The sequence below is a fragment of the Phoca vitulina genome, unplaced genomic scaffold (assembly GCF_004348235.1).
Source record: "Phoca vitulina isolate PV1807 unplaced genomic scaffold, GSC_HSeal_1.0 scaffold4, whole genome shotgun sequence".
Lineage (NCBI taxonomy): Eukaryota > Metazoa > Chordata > Mammalia > Carnivora > Phocidae > Phoca > Phoca vitulina.
This window is the reverse complement of record NW_022589707.1, coordinates 65,594,917-65,607,283: the sequence shown is the minus strand read 5'-3', so window position 1 is coordinate 65,607,283 and position 12,367 is coordinate 65,594,917. Positions and strand designations below refer to the sequence as shown.

Here is a 12,367-nt window from a genome sequence, read left to right as displayed (position 1 = left end):
ATCCTATATTCTTCTTTTCTGGGAATTTCATGACAATTCTTGACCTCTTGCTCTTCCATATCAATTTTAAAATCAATGTGTCTAGTTCCATGAAAAACCCGGACAGAACACCCACTAGAATCACATTGACTCTACAGATATATTTGGGGACAATTGCATTTTCACGATACTGAGTCTTTTTACCCAAGATTATGGAAGAACCTCACATTCATTTGGATATTCTTTAATACTTTTTCAATGTGGTTTATAATTTTCTCTGTAAAGAGTTAATGTATTTTTGTTAGATCAGTAGGTGCTGGGTGGTAAGGGTGCTATGACAGGTAGTATCTGCCCTGATTGCATTATTTACCTGCTCGTTGCTGCTGTAGGAGACATGCAATTGATTTTTTATAGCGATGTTTTTATCTAACAACCTTCCTAACTCTCTTATTAAATCTCATAATTTATCTGTGAACTCTTGGGCTTTCTATATAAAGTCAGTTCCTCTGTGAATAATGACAATTTTGTTTCCTCCTTTTTAATCATTATACATTTTATTTCTTCTTTCCTTACTACAGGATCTAGGACTGCAAGTTCAACAGGTTTGAACAGTGATGGTGACAGAGACATCTTTGTCTTGTCGCTCATTGAAGGACACGCTTTACCCATTACATTGGGAAGTGTTGTAGGGTTTTTGTGCAGGCTCAATAGCAGGTTAAGAAAGTTCCCTTGTAGTCTACGTTTACCAAGAGTTTTTTCATGAAAAGAGACAGGCAGGATGTTTTTTTCTGCATCTGTTGAGTTGCAGATTGTCTCCTTTGAATTGTTACTATAGTGAATTACATTAATATATTTGCTAATATTAAATCATCTAACATTCTTGTAATGAACCTAACCATAACGTATTACATTTTTTAATTTGTTAGATTCAGCTTGTTAAATTTTTATTTTTGCATTGATGTTCAAAAACAAAATTGTGCTATTTTTGTCTAATTTTGGCTCCAAGGTTATGCATACCTCATAAATTGAATTGAGGAACACTCTTTCCCATTCTGTTTTCTGGAAAAGTTTGTGTTATACTGGTTTAGTCTGTTCTTTGAATGTTTGACTAACTGACCGGTCAAGTCTCTTAGGCCTGATTTTGTTTGTTCGTTGCTTATGTTTTTACTTTATGGAAAGATTTCAATTAAAGATTCAATTTCTCAAAAAAAAAAAGTGTTAAAATCTCTTACTGTGGTGGTAGGTTTTTAAAAATATACTTATAGTTCTGTGACATTATGCTTCAAAACTCTGTTATTGGAGAAATGCAAATTTAGAATTATCTTCTTGGTGAACTGATTTTTATCATTGTGTAATAACCCTCTTTAAAGTCATTTTGTCTGGTAGTAATATACTTAGATCATGTCTTCCTTATTTGATATTTGCCTGGTACCCCTTTTGGATCCTTGATTTTTAATTTTTCTATGTCCTTGTGTTTTACACCTGACTCTTACAAATAGCATAAATATTTGTTTCAACACAGTCTGAAGGTTTTGCTTTTTGACTGCAAAGTTTCTCCCATTCACAGCTGTGGTGATGATAACTGGTACATTTAGATTTAATTGTGCCTTCTTATCATGTGCTTTCTATTTGTCCATTTTTCATGCCTTTTTCTCTTTCCTCAAATTTCTCTTCTCCCCCATCCTCATTCATAGCAGAGGATATTGCTTCCTATTTCACTGAGAAAAATGAGCAATCAGAGGAGAACCTCCACAAGCTCATCCATGGCATCTAGTCACTTCCATGCATCTGAACCCATCTGTGTGCCTTTTCTTCTACCGGGAATAAACTGTTCATTCTCCCAGCAAAGACCAGCCCCACCATTTGTGCACTAAATCCGACCCCCCCCCCCCGCCCCATCCCGTTTCTTGCCTTCTCAGTGACTTTGCTCCAGCAATTCTTTACTCTCTGTTCTGTATCATCCATCTTCTGCTCTTTCTGGGATCTTTCCCATAGTCATATGTATGATTTCTTCTTCCATCTTAAGATATTCCTGTCTCTGGATGTTAATTCCTCCTCCAGCTCCCACTCCACTTCTCTTCTTCATTTTACAGCAAAACTCTTAAGAGTTGTATATACTTATTGCCTCTAGTTTCTGTTCTCCCATTCTCCAAACCAATTAACATGAGCTGAGTTACCAATGACCTTCACGTTTTAAATCTTGTTCTCATTTCTCATCCTACTTGATCATACAAAATCATTTGACACAGTGGATTATTCCCCTTTCCTTGAGCTATTCTGTCCACTTGGCTTCCAAGACATTCAGCTGTCCCCTTGTTCTCTTAGCTCCTTAGTGGCATCTTATTTCCTTTGTCCTTTACTCCTTATCTTTCTCACCACCAAACCTTGGAATGTGCCAAAGCTCAATCCTTGGAATTCTTTTCTTTTTTAACAACTCTTACTCTGTTGGTGACTTCCTGGTTTAAATATTTTGTCTGTCAATAACTACCAAGTTAATATCTCAGGCCAGACCTCCCTCCTGAAGATCAGATTCATAGGCAATACCGCCCTTGTCTGTAACATAACACTCCCAGACTGAACTCCTGATCTTGCACCCTTCCTAATCTGATCTAGACACAGTCTCTCCCTTCTCAATGAATGGCAACTCTGTTGATCCTGTTGGTTAAGCCTAGATCCTTAGCATTATCCTAGATACCTTTCTTCTTTCAGACACTACATCCAATCCGCAATCACATTCTTTGGCTTTACCTTTAGGATATATCAAGAATCCTACAATTTTCCTAGCTCGTCTCCTACCACCCTTGTCTGTACCACCAATACCTCTCACCTGGATTATTACAATGGCCCCCTAAATGGTTTCCCAACTTCCATCCTTGTCTCCCTTCAGTCAATTTTCAACATGGTAGCCACAGTTAGTATGTTAAAATCTTCCGAGGTTTCTCATCTCACTCTTCATGAAAACTAAATTTCTTACATTAGCCTTTAAAGACCTACACAGTCTAGGCCCACCCACATCCCCACATCCCACTCTCTGTTGGAGATCTCTGTCCTCACCTCCCATGGCTGATCTCATTCAACATGCTCTAGCCAAGCAGGCCCACTCTCTGGACATGGCTCCTGTCAGTCCTCAGGATCTTTCTACTTGATTCCCCCTTGTTGGGACACTTTTCCTTTGCTGACTGCATGGCTTTCTTCCTCATCTCTTTCACTTTTAAAACGTTGCATTGGAGACCTTCTTGACCACAATCCATATTTCCCTGTCTTATTTTGTTTTTCCTATAGCACTTACTATCATCAGACACGCTTTATGTAGCTTATTTATTTTTCATCTTCTCCCAGTAGAATTAGGGTCTCACTTTTAGCACATTGGTGCAAATGAGAATTTTACTCACTCCCCTCACCTGCCCTTTCCCCCATTCAATGGCTCAGCCAGGTGTCTTTTTTTTTTTTTTTAAGATTTTATTTATGTATTTGAGAGAGACAGAGAGAGCACAAGTGGGGGGAAAGGGACAGAGGGAGAAGCAGACTCCCTGCTGAGCAGGGAGCACAACGTGGCGCCCTGAGCTGAAGGCAGTGGCTTAACCAACTGAGCCACCCAGGCGCCCCTCAGCCAAGTGTCTTTGGACAGTGCATTATCACACACAGGACTGATAGCCCCAAGTATTAATGCATGCTTCAGGAAAGCAGAGATCTGTTTTGCTTGTCGTGTCCCAGCCCCTTAGGATGGCACACACAGGACACTCAATAAATACTTGTAGAATAAATTAATAGTTTGAAAAAAACACATAAAGTAAAAGTTATTAGTTACTTACTGTTTTAAAATAAAACACGGGCCCTCTTAACTAAATGACATACTCCTGGAAAATATAGGATTAATTCATATAACTTATGTCTTAACTAAATGACATAATACTGAAAAATATAGCCTCAAAACAGTAATGACACCCAAAAATGGGTGTATTTCCTGCAGCAAATTTACTACAGTAAAATAACCTAGGAAGATAAAAAGGCCCAATATATACATAGAAGATTGGAAAGTCTGGGAATTCCTTTATTATATAAGTGCATAATAAGTATAAGAACAAAAGAAATGTTGTCCCTGGCATTTTTAAGCCAATGGCCTACATCTTACTTTTTGCCTCCGCAAAGATTCCCTGCAAATTTTAAAGAGTTCTTTTAAGTGGTAAAACCTTTGGTGATTTGCTTAAATACTCACTACTGCTCAAAATTAACCCACAGGAAAAGAATAAAGAGATTATAGAAAGCCTCTAGACGGTATCTTTCCCAGTGTCTCTGTTTATTAAACAATTTTATATCTTCTTTATTAAAATATTCATTTAATTATTTTGCGTATTTTTTGAAGCCTAAAGTTTTGCTCCTCTTCTGAATTTGTGTGAGCTATTTAAATATTTGACATTAATCTTTTGTTAAGTTGACAGGAAACATTTCCCCTCAGTTTATGTTTTTATAAAACATAGAGCTTCAACTCTTATTTTGTTAAAACTATAATTCTTTATTTTGGGGATTGCTTCCATTTATTCAAACTTAAAAAGTCCTTTCCCCACTAGAAATATGACTAATATTCACTTTGGTTTTATCTGATTTTCTTTATCTTAGTCTTTATCATCTGACTTAACCCGTTGACCTAGATAGAATTTATTTTGGAGTATTGCAGGAAATTAAGTATAAAACAATCGTTATTTATAAATGCTGTGATCAGTTTTTATAACATTTGTATAAAATTAAGTCATAATATCTTTTTTTAGAGATAGTTGGGTTTAGAGTCATAAAATTCCAACATTTCGAAGAACATTTCAATTTTACTTAAATGTGTTTTAAATTAAATCAACTAGGTTAAATATAACTTTAAAAATAATAAAACTGATTAAAATAGACTCCTGTTTAATATCTCTTTCTTTCCTAATCTTCTCTGATTCCTTTACAGTCACAGTGTCAAATATTTATGTTTATAGAACTAGCACTTGGGTTTTGTTTTTTGTTTTTTGTTTTTTTATCTTATTTATTTATTTAAGAGAGAGAGAGAGAGCACAAGCGAGCAGAGGGGAGAGGCAGAGGGAGAGGAAGAAGCAGACTTCCCGCTGAGCAGGGAGTTCTATCTCAGGACCCTGAGATCATGACCCGAGCCAAAGGCAGAAGCTTAACTGCTTAACCGCTTAACAGACTGAGCCACCCAGGCACCCCTTGGGTTTTGTTTCTTAAAGCTGATTTCTTTCATGGGTATTAACAACAGGATTTGTAATGTTGGAGATGACTCAATTATTCCTGGAACTACATCTTAAACCAGGCATTAAAAAAATGATGAAATGACATGAAACCATGAAATAATGTCTTTGTAATTTTTTTTTTTAAATAATGAAACAAGGAAATAGTCTCCTGAAAAAAAATGTTAATGGCTGTATTTTTAAAGTTTTTTTTTTTTTAAAGATTTTTATTTGACAGAGAGAGCACAAGCAGAGGAAGAGGGAGAAGAAGGCTCCCTACTGAGCAGGGAGCCCGATGCGGGACACAACCCCAGGACCCTGAGATCATGACCTGAGCCGAAGGCAGCTGCTTAACTGACTGAGCCACCCAGGTGTCCCTGTATTTTTAAAGTTCTTATGAGAGATATGGGAAAAAGGTATTACTGATCGAAAAAGAGAGAGCACATTTTCGGTGCATAAACAAGTTTATCCATCCCTGCATAACACATTGCCCCAATATTGACAGCTTAAAACAACAACTGACTGCTTTTCACAGTTCTGTGAGTTGACTGACCTCATCTTGGTGATTCTGATTTGGAGTCTTTCATGCTTTTGCCATCACATGGTAACTGGGGCTGACATCATCTGAAGGTTTAGGTTGGATCCACGATAGCTTCTTCACTCATATGATTTACACCTCAGCTGGGTGGGTTGGTCGGGCACCTGTCTGCACATGAGCTCTCTTGGAGTCTAGGTCGGGTTTCCTCACAGCATGGTGGTCTCAAGGTAAATTTCCAATGGCTACTCGCTTCCCCCAGGGCAAGAGCTCTAAGAGACCAAGGCGGAGGCTACAAGGCTTCTTGTGTTCCAGCCTTAGAAATCACAAAGCATCGCCACTACTGCAGTCTATTTGTTACATGGAGCTAGCCCAGATTCGGTGTGGGGAAAGACTGCACCAAGACATGCCTACTGGAAGGTTGAATTCACTGGGAGGCCATCTTTGGAGACCAGCTACCGCAAGCGTTTTCTACCACATTTTACGTGGTGACTGGTAAAGATGGTGCCCAAAATGACATCAAAAGAATATGATGTGGGGGTGCCTGGGTGGCTCAGTCGTTAAGCATCTGCCTTCGGCTCAGGCCATGATCCCAGGGTCCTGGGATCGAGCCCTCCATCGGGCTCCCTGCTCCACAGGAAGCCTGCTTCTCCCTCTCCCACTCCCCCTGATTGTGTTCCCTCTCTCTCTGTCTCTGTCAGATAAATTTTAAAAATCTTTAAAAAAAAAAAAAAAGAATATGATGTGGTTAAAAAATACAGAAAAAAAATCAGGAATGATTCTTTAATTACTATGCAGCCAAGTGTGAATTTCCCAGTTTATTTTTCAATCTTTAGATAATCCATATAGCCCCAACTTGTGACCATTCTCCCTTCTGCTACTTTGGAGAATTTACCTGTGTATTCAAACTGATACCAAAGAATGAGAAAAGGGCCGACCACCCATCCACTCCCAACTGGGTGATACCACAAGAAAGTCAGGCACCTTGAAAGGCACATCTCTGTATTAAGTACTAGGTGTGCATGACAACCTACCACAGAACAATAGTTGGTATACTGAAAATGTCGTAGAATTTTAGACCTTGAAGGGATTTGAAGATCAGTCTTCATCTTCAAGACACTCTACCTAAGACCCAGAGTGGTTAAGCAACTTACTAAAGGTTCACATAAATCACTGAACACATTCTAACTTCTGGTCCACAAATTTGCACTACAACATGCTGCCTTTTTCATTTACCTGGTAGTATTTCAATCAAAATGCTAAGTTATGAACAAGGCAACTGGACTTGGGTATGGTTGATCCTTTTTAAATTTTAAGACTTAAAAGGTGAAAGCTGTGGGGTGCCTGGGTGGCTCAGTCAGTTAAGCAATGACTCTTGATTTTGGCTCAGGTCAAGATCTCAGGGTTGTGAGATTGAGCCCCACGTTGGGCTCTGTGCTCAACACAGAATCTCTGCTTGAGATTCTCTCTCTTCCTCTGTCCCTTCCCCCCACTTGTATGCTCCAAATAAATAAATAAGTAAAATCTTTTTAAAAAATAAAAATAAATAAAAAGTGATAGCTTTGAGATAGTGAAGAGTACAGAGTGAAGTATGGAGAGAAAAAAAGCCCGAGTTTATTCTACACCAGTGTTCTCCAAATTTGAAGCATGAAATCTTTTTAAAGAAAAAAGAAGGGGGGGGAAGCCCTCAATAGCCATATTGTTGACTTAAACTTTTTATTTAAAAATTACAAGAATAGGGGCGCCTGGGTGGCTCAGTCGTTAAGCGTCTGCCTTCGGCTCAGGTCATGATCCCAGGGTCCTGGGATCGAGCCCCGCATCGGGCTCCCTGCTCTGCAGGAAGCCTGCTTCTCCCTCTCCCACTCCCCCTGCTTGTGTTCCCTCTCTCGCTGTGTCTCTCTCTGTCAAATAAATAAATAAAATCTTTAAAAAAATAAAAAATAAAAAAATAAATAAAAATTACAAGAATATATTCAAATATAAAACTTGGTATAAATTTCTTATGCTTAGGGCACGTACACAACTATAAAACCAAAACAAACTTGCAAGTTATTCAATAATATCCAGCATTTATACTAGTTAATAGGTACTAGGCTCTTTACATATACTGACTCATCTAATACAACAACCAATATTAGGTGCACACTATTATTACACCCATTTACCAGATGAGCAAATTGAGACAGAGATAACAGTCAGCAGCAGACTGAGCAACTAGTCCAGTGTTCTACAGCTGGTAAGTGGGAGAACGGGGTTTCACAAAAAGTTCAAAGATAATTAAGTGAATGTGAAGAATGATATTGTTTGATGGGAATTAAATCACTGCTTGTAATGTGGGCATGGTACTGACTATAACAGTGCAGAATTCTGGGTTTTAACATACCTGCATGAAAATAAGCTGGAGAGTGGCTAATTTCTCCCATCACTTTTTCCCTCTTCTGTCAACTGCGAAATACACCATAGCAGAGGACAGATTAACGTCATTTGGTCTTCATTTGAAGGGGATGCTTGTTAGAAATTGTCTACATCTGCTCACTCATTAAGGTTTGGGTTTTGGTTTTTTGTTTTTTGAGACAATCCCTGATTACTCTTTTTTCTTTACTATTGAGATATAATTCACATACCGTAAAGTCCACTCTTTTAAAGTGTGCAACTTTAGTATATATGAGTGGTTTTTAGTATATTCACAAAGTTGTACAACCATCACTACTACCTAATTCCAGCATATTTTCATCACATCAAAAGAACCCCTCCCCCCAAATAGCAGCAATTCCCCGTTCTCCACCCCACCAGGCAGTGGTTTGGCAACTCCTAATTTATTTTCAGTCTGTATGGGTTTGCCTATTCTGGACATCTTATGTAATAGAATCATAAAATATATGGGCTTTTGTGTTTGGCAGCTTTCATTTAGCATACTTTTTCAAGATTCATCCGTGTTGTCTGTATCAGTACTTCATTCCTTTTTATAATAACATGGGAATCATATTCCTTATATGGATAGACTACCTTTCATTTATACATTCCTTAATTTATAGAACTGGTAATTGGGTTGTTTCTACTTTTGAGCTATTACAAATTGCTGCAATAAACATTTGCATGCAAGTGTTTCTTTTCTTTTTTAATGGCTTTATTTATTTATTTACAGACAGAGAGAGTGAGAAAGCACAAGCAGGCGGAGCTGCAAGCAGCGGGAGAGGGAGAAGCAGGCTTCACGTTGAGCAGAGAGCCCGATGTGGGCCTCGATCCCAGGACCCTGGGATCATGACCTGAGTTGAAGGCAGACGCTTAACCGACTGAGCCACCCAGGCGTCCCTCATGCAAGTGTTTCTGTAGACATGTTTTCAATATCATGACGTTGAGCTGTCAAACTGTTTTCCAAAGTAACTGCATCATTTTACATTTCCAACAGCAATGTAAGAGCGTTCTAAATTCTCCACTTCCTCACCAACACTTGATATTGTGATACTGACTTTTTAATTATACCCATCCTAGTGGATGTGAAATGATATCTCATATGGTTTTGATTTGCATTTCTCTAAGGGCTAATGATGTTGAGCATCTTTCCATGATCTTATTGGCCATTTGCATATCTTCTTCAGAGAAGTATGTATTGAAATCCTTCATCCATTTTATAATTGGGTTTTTTGTCCTTTTTTGTTCAGCTGTAAGAGTTCTCAGTAAGGTTTGACAGGGTGATATTGCTAGACACCAATGCAATACTAAATGCAGAAAACATGGGCTCAGAAATTGCATGGTTATACTCAGTTATAAGGTGGTCATCCATGAGATCCAGAATCAAGTCTGCTTGCACTGAAGTTTTTATCATTTTTTTAAAAATACACATTTTTAGGGGTGCCTGGCAGGCTCAGTCAGTAGAGCATGCGACTCTTGATCTTGGGGTTGTAAGTTCAAGCCCCACATTGGGGGCAGAGATTACTTTAAAATCTTTTTAAAAAATACACATTTTAAAAAAATACACATTTTAGATGGGTTAGCCTGGTGATGGGTATTAAGGAGGGCACGTACTGAATGGAGCACTTGGTGTTATATGCAAACAATGAATCATGGAACACTACATCAAAAAATAAATACATAAATAAATACACATTTTAAATGTTTAATAAAGAAATATTCCCTCCACTTATTACCCCCAAAAGTGAATTGTTCAAAGAAACTAAAGCAGTGTTAGTTATACTAGTAAAAGCATCATAAAATTATTTTCCTAAAGCTTAGGATACAAAATGACTGTATTTCAATATTATGGACCATGTAGTAATTAAGAATTATAAGTATCTAGACCATGTTGATATATGGAAATATATTCATGAAACAATGTTAACTACAAAATACCTATCTTATACAAATGCACATTCATATACTTTAATAGATTTATAAGTATTTCTGTCATTTTTTTTCTTCAGACAATATCCATAAAAATATATTTATTCTTATAAATCTATTAAAATATATGAATATACTTATAAATGTTTCTATGTCATCTGTCTTCAAACAAAACCTATTTTGAACGGATTATATGTATATTTATGAATCTATTAAAATATATGAATGTGCATTGACAAATTGGATCCCTTGGTTTCAAAAAACCAGTTTCAGAAAAAATGGTTCTATTTTATGAATAAGCATTCTTCACAAAATTTCAGTGCTCAAAACAAATATGGGAATTTGGGGGAATAGATTAGGTAAATGTCTTTATGGTAGAAATTCTGAGGCTCTAATCCATTAATATTCATCATGAGTCTCTAAAATGAAAAAAGTTCTTTTTATCTCAAAGTCTGTTATTTTCATCATGATTTATACTTATTTTACGTGCATAAGCAAATTTATATAAATCTTATTTGCATTTGTTTAGTGATTTGTTTAGTGTTTAAAACTATAAATTCTAACAGGATAAATGTATCTGTGTTCTTCACCATTGTTTCTAGTGCCCCAGCCAGGGGATATAGTAGGAGCTCAATAAATATTTTTGTAGTGAATGAATTATTGGAGGAGCATCTTCAGGGACTAGTGCTTAAGTTACACACTTTGGGAACTACCATTCTAAAGTTACTCAATTGTATAATAACTAACTTCAAAGAAAAAAAATGTGTTAACACCTCTAGGCCACTAGAGATCCATTTAATGAAATTACTGCTTCACTTCAGTGGAATCAGTTACTACTTCAGGAAACTGTAGAGATTTCTCAGAGAGCACATCATGACCTGGAAAAATCTTGCAAAAATCATTTTTATACTCTAAAAACTCCAACTCAAAAACAGTAGTAAAAATTTCAGTTACCTTGGAATAAGCTGAAAGGAATCGTGTGTGCATCCATGCCAACAATTTTGGGGACACATTTGGCAACATGAGATTTTTCCATCAAGGATATTCGTTTCTTTTAATAGTTCAAATATGAAAAGCAAATATTCCTTCTGGAAATTACAAATTATTGACTGATTCTCTTTTAAGTGATTTTGTATAGAACTTTTTTGTTTGTTTTGGTGGAGGGGGATAGTCCACTGTTAAGATAGCTTTTAAAAATATCTAAAATAGGGGCACCTGGGTGGCTCAGTTGGTTAAGCGACTGCCTTCGGCTCAGGTCATGATCCCAGGGTCCTGGGATCAAGCCCTGCATCAGGCTTCCTGCTCAGCAGGAAGCCTGCTTCTCCCTCACCCTCTCCCACTCCCCCTGCTTGTGTTCCCTCTCTCGCTGTCTCTCTCTCTGTGTCAATTAATTAAATTAATAAAATCTTAAAAAAAAAATCTAAAATATACAGTTTAGGGGCACCTGGCTGGCTTAGTCAGTAAAGCATGCAACTCTTTATCTCTGGGTCCTGAGTTGGAGCCCCAAGTTGTGGGTAGAGATTACTGAAAAAAAAAAAATCTTTAAAAATAAATAATAATAATAATTTAAAATAAAATAAATGGTTTACATGTTTAAGTTTTAGGATAGTTAGAAAGTGGTATATTTTTAAATAACCTTTTGTGAAAGTTATATAATAGTATTGTTTAAAAAAATGAGAAAGCTGCATACTTTTCATTAACTACTAAGACTCATGAATTTCCTCTACTTATCCTCCAGAAGTGCTAAAAAAAAAAAAAAAAAAGCTAATTTCATTATTTGAGAGTAGTATTGAAGTAAAAAAAATAAAAATTGGTATAAAATTTAACTATTTTTTTTCCAGTTACCAAAATGGAAAGAATTTCACCAGCTGTCAATACCTCAACATCACTACAAGCTTAGCTTATGCCTAAATTTGAAACCTTAATAATATTTGGCGGTGGGGGCGGGGGCAAATGTCAAGTCAAACAAAGAATGTATTTCCAAAGCAGCATTTGCAAAGGTTAATCTGAGTGGACTACAGAGGGGAAAGTGCAGTTGTCCAATGATCGATCCAAGACCCCCTTCTCGGCTTTTTTTCCTGGTTAATAAACCACCAGGGAGAGATAATTTTTAAACTTAATTTGCTGAAATGAGAATTTACTAACGTATAAAAAATTTTACCCAAATTTGAGAATTTTCCTAAATTGATTTTCATTGTGAGATTAAAGATCTCTTGCAAAACATAAAGGAGTCATGACTACTTGGTAATCTGCAGGGAGAAAATTTACAGAATCCCAAAGCCAGAGCCCT

General features: G+C 36.9%; 1 long non-coding RNA gene across 1 annotated transcript in view; it reads right to left on the bottom strand.

Moving 5' to 3' along the window:
- Positions 1 to 12,367, bottom strand: part of LOC116631064 — a 63,366-nt gene that overhangs the window by 23,431 nt on the left and 27,568 nt on the right. The gene's annotated exons all lie outside the window — the stretch shown is intronic.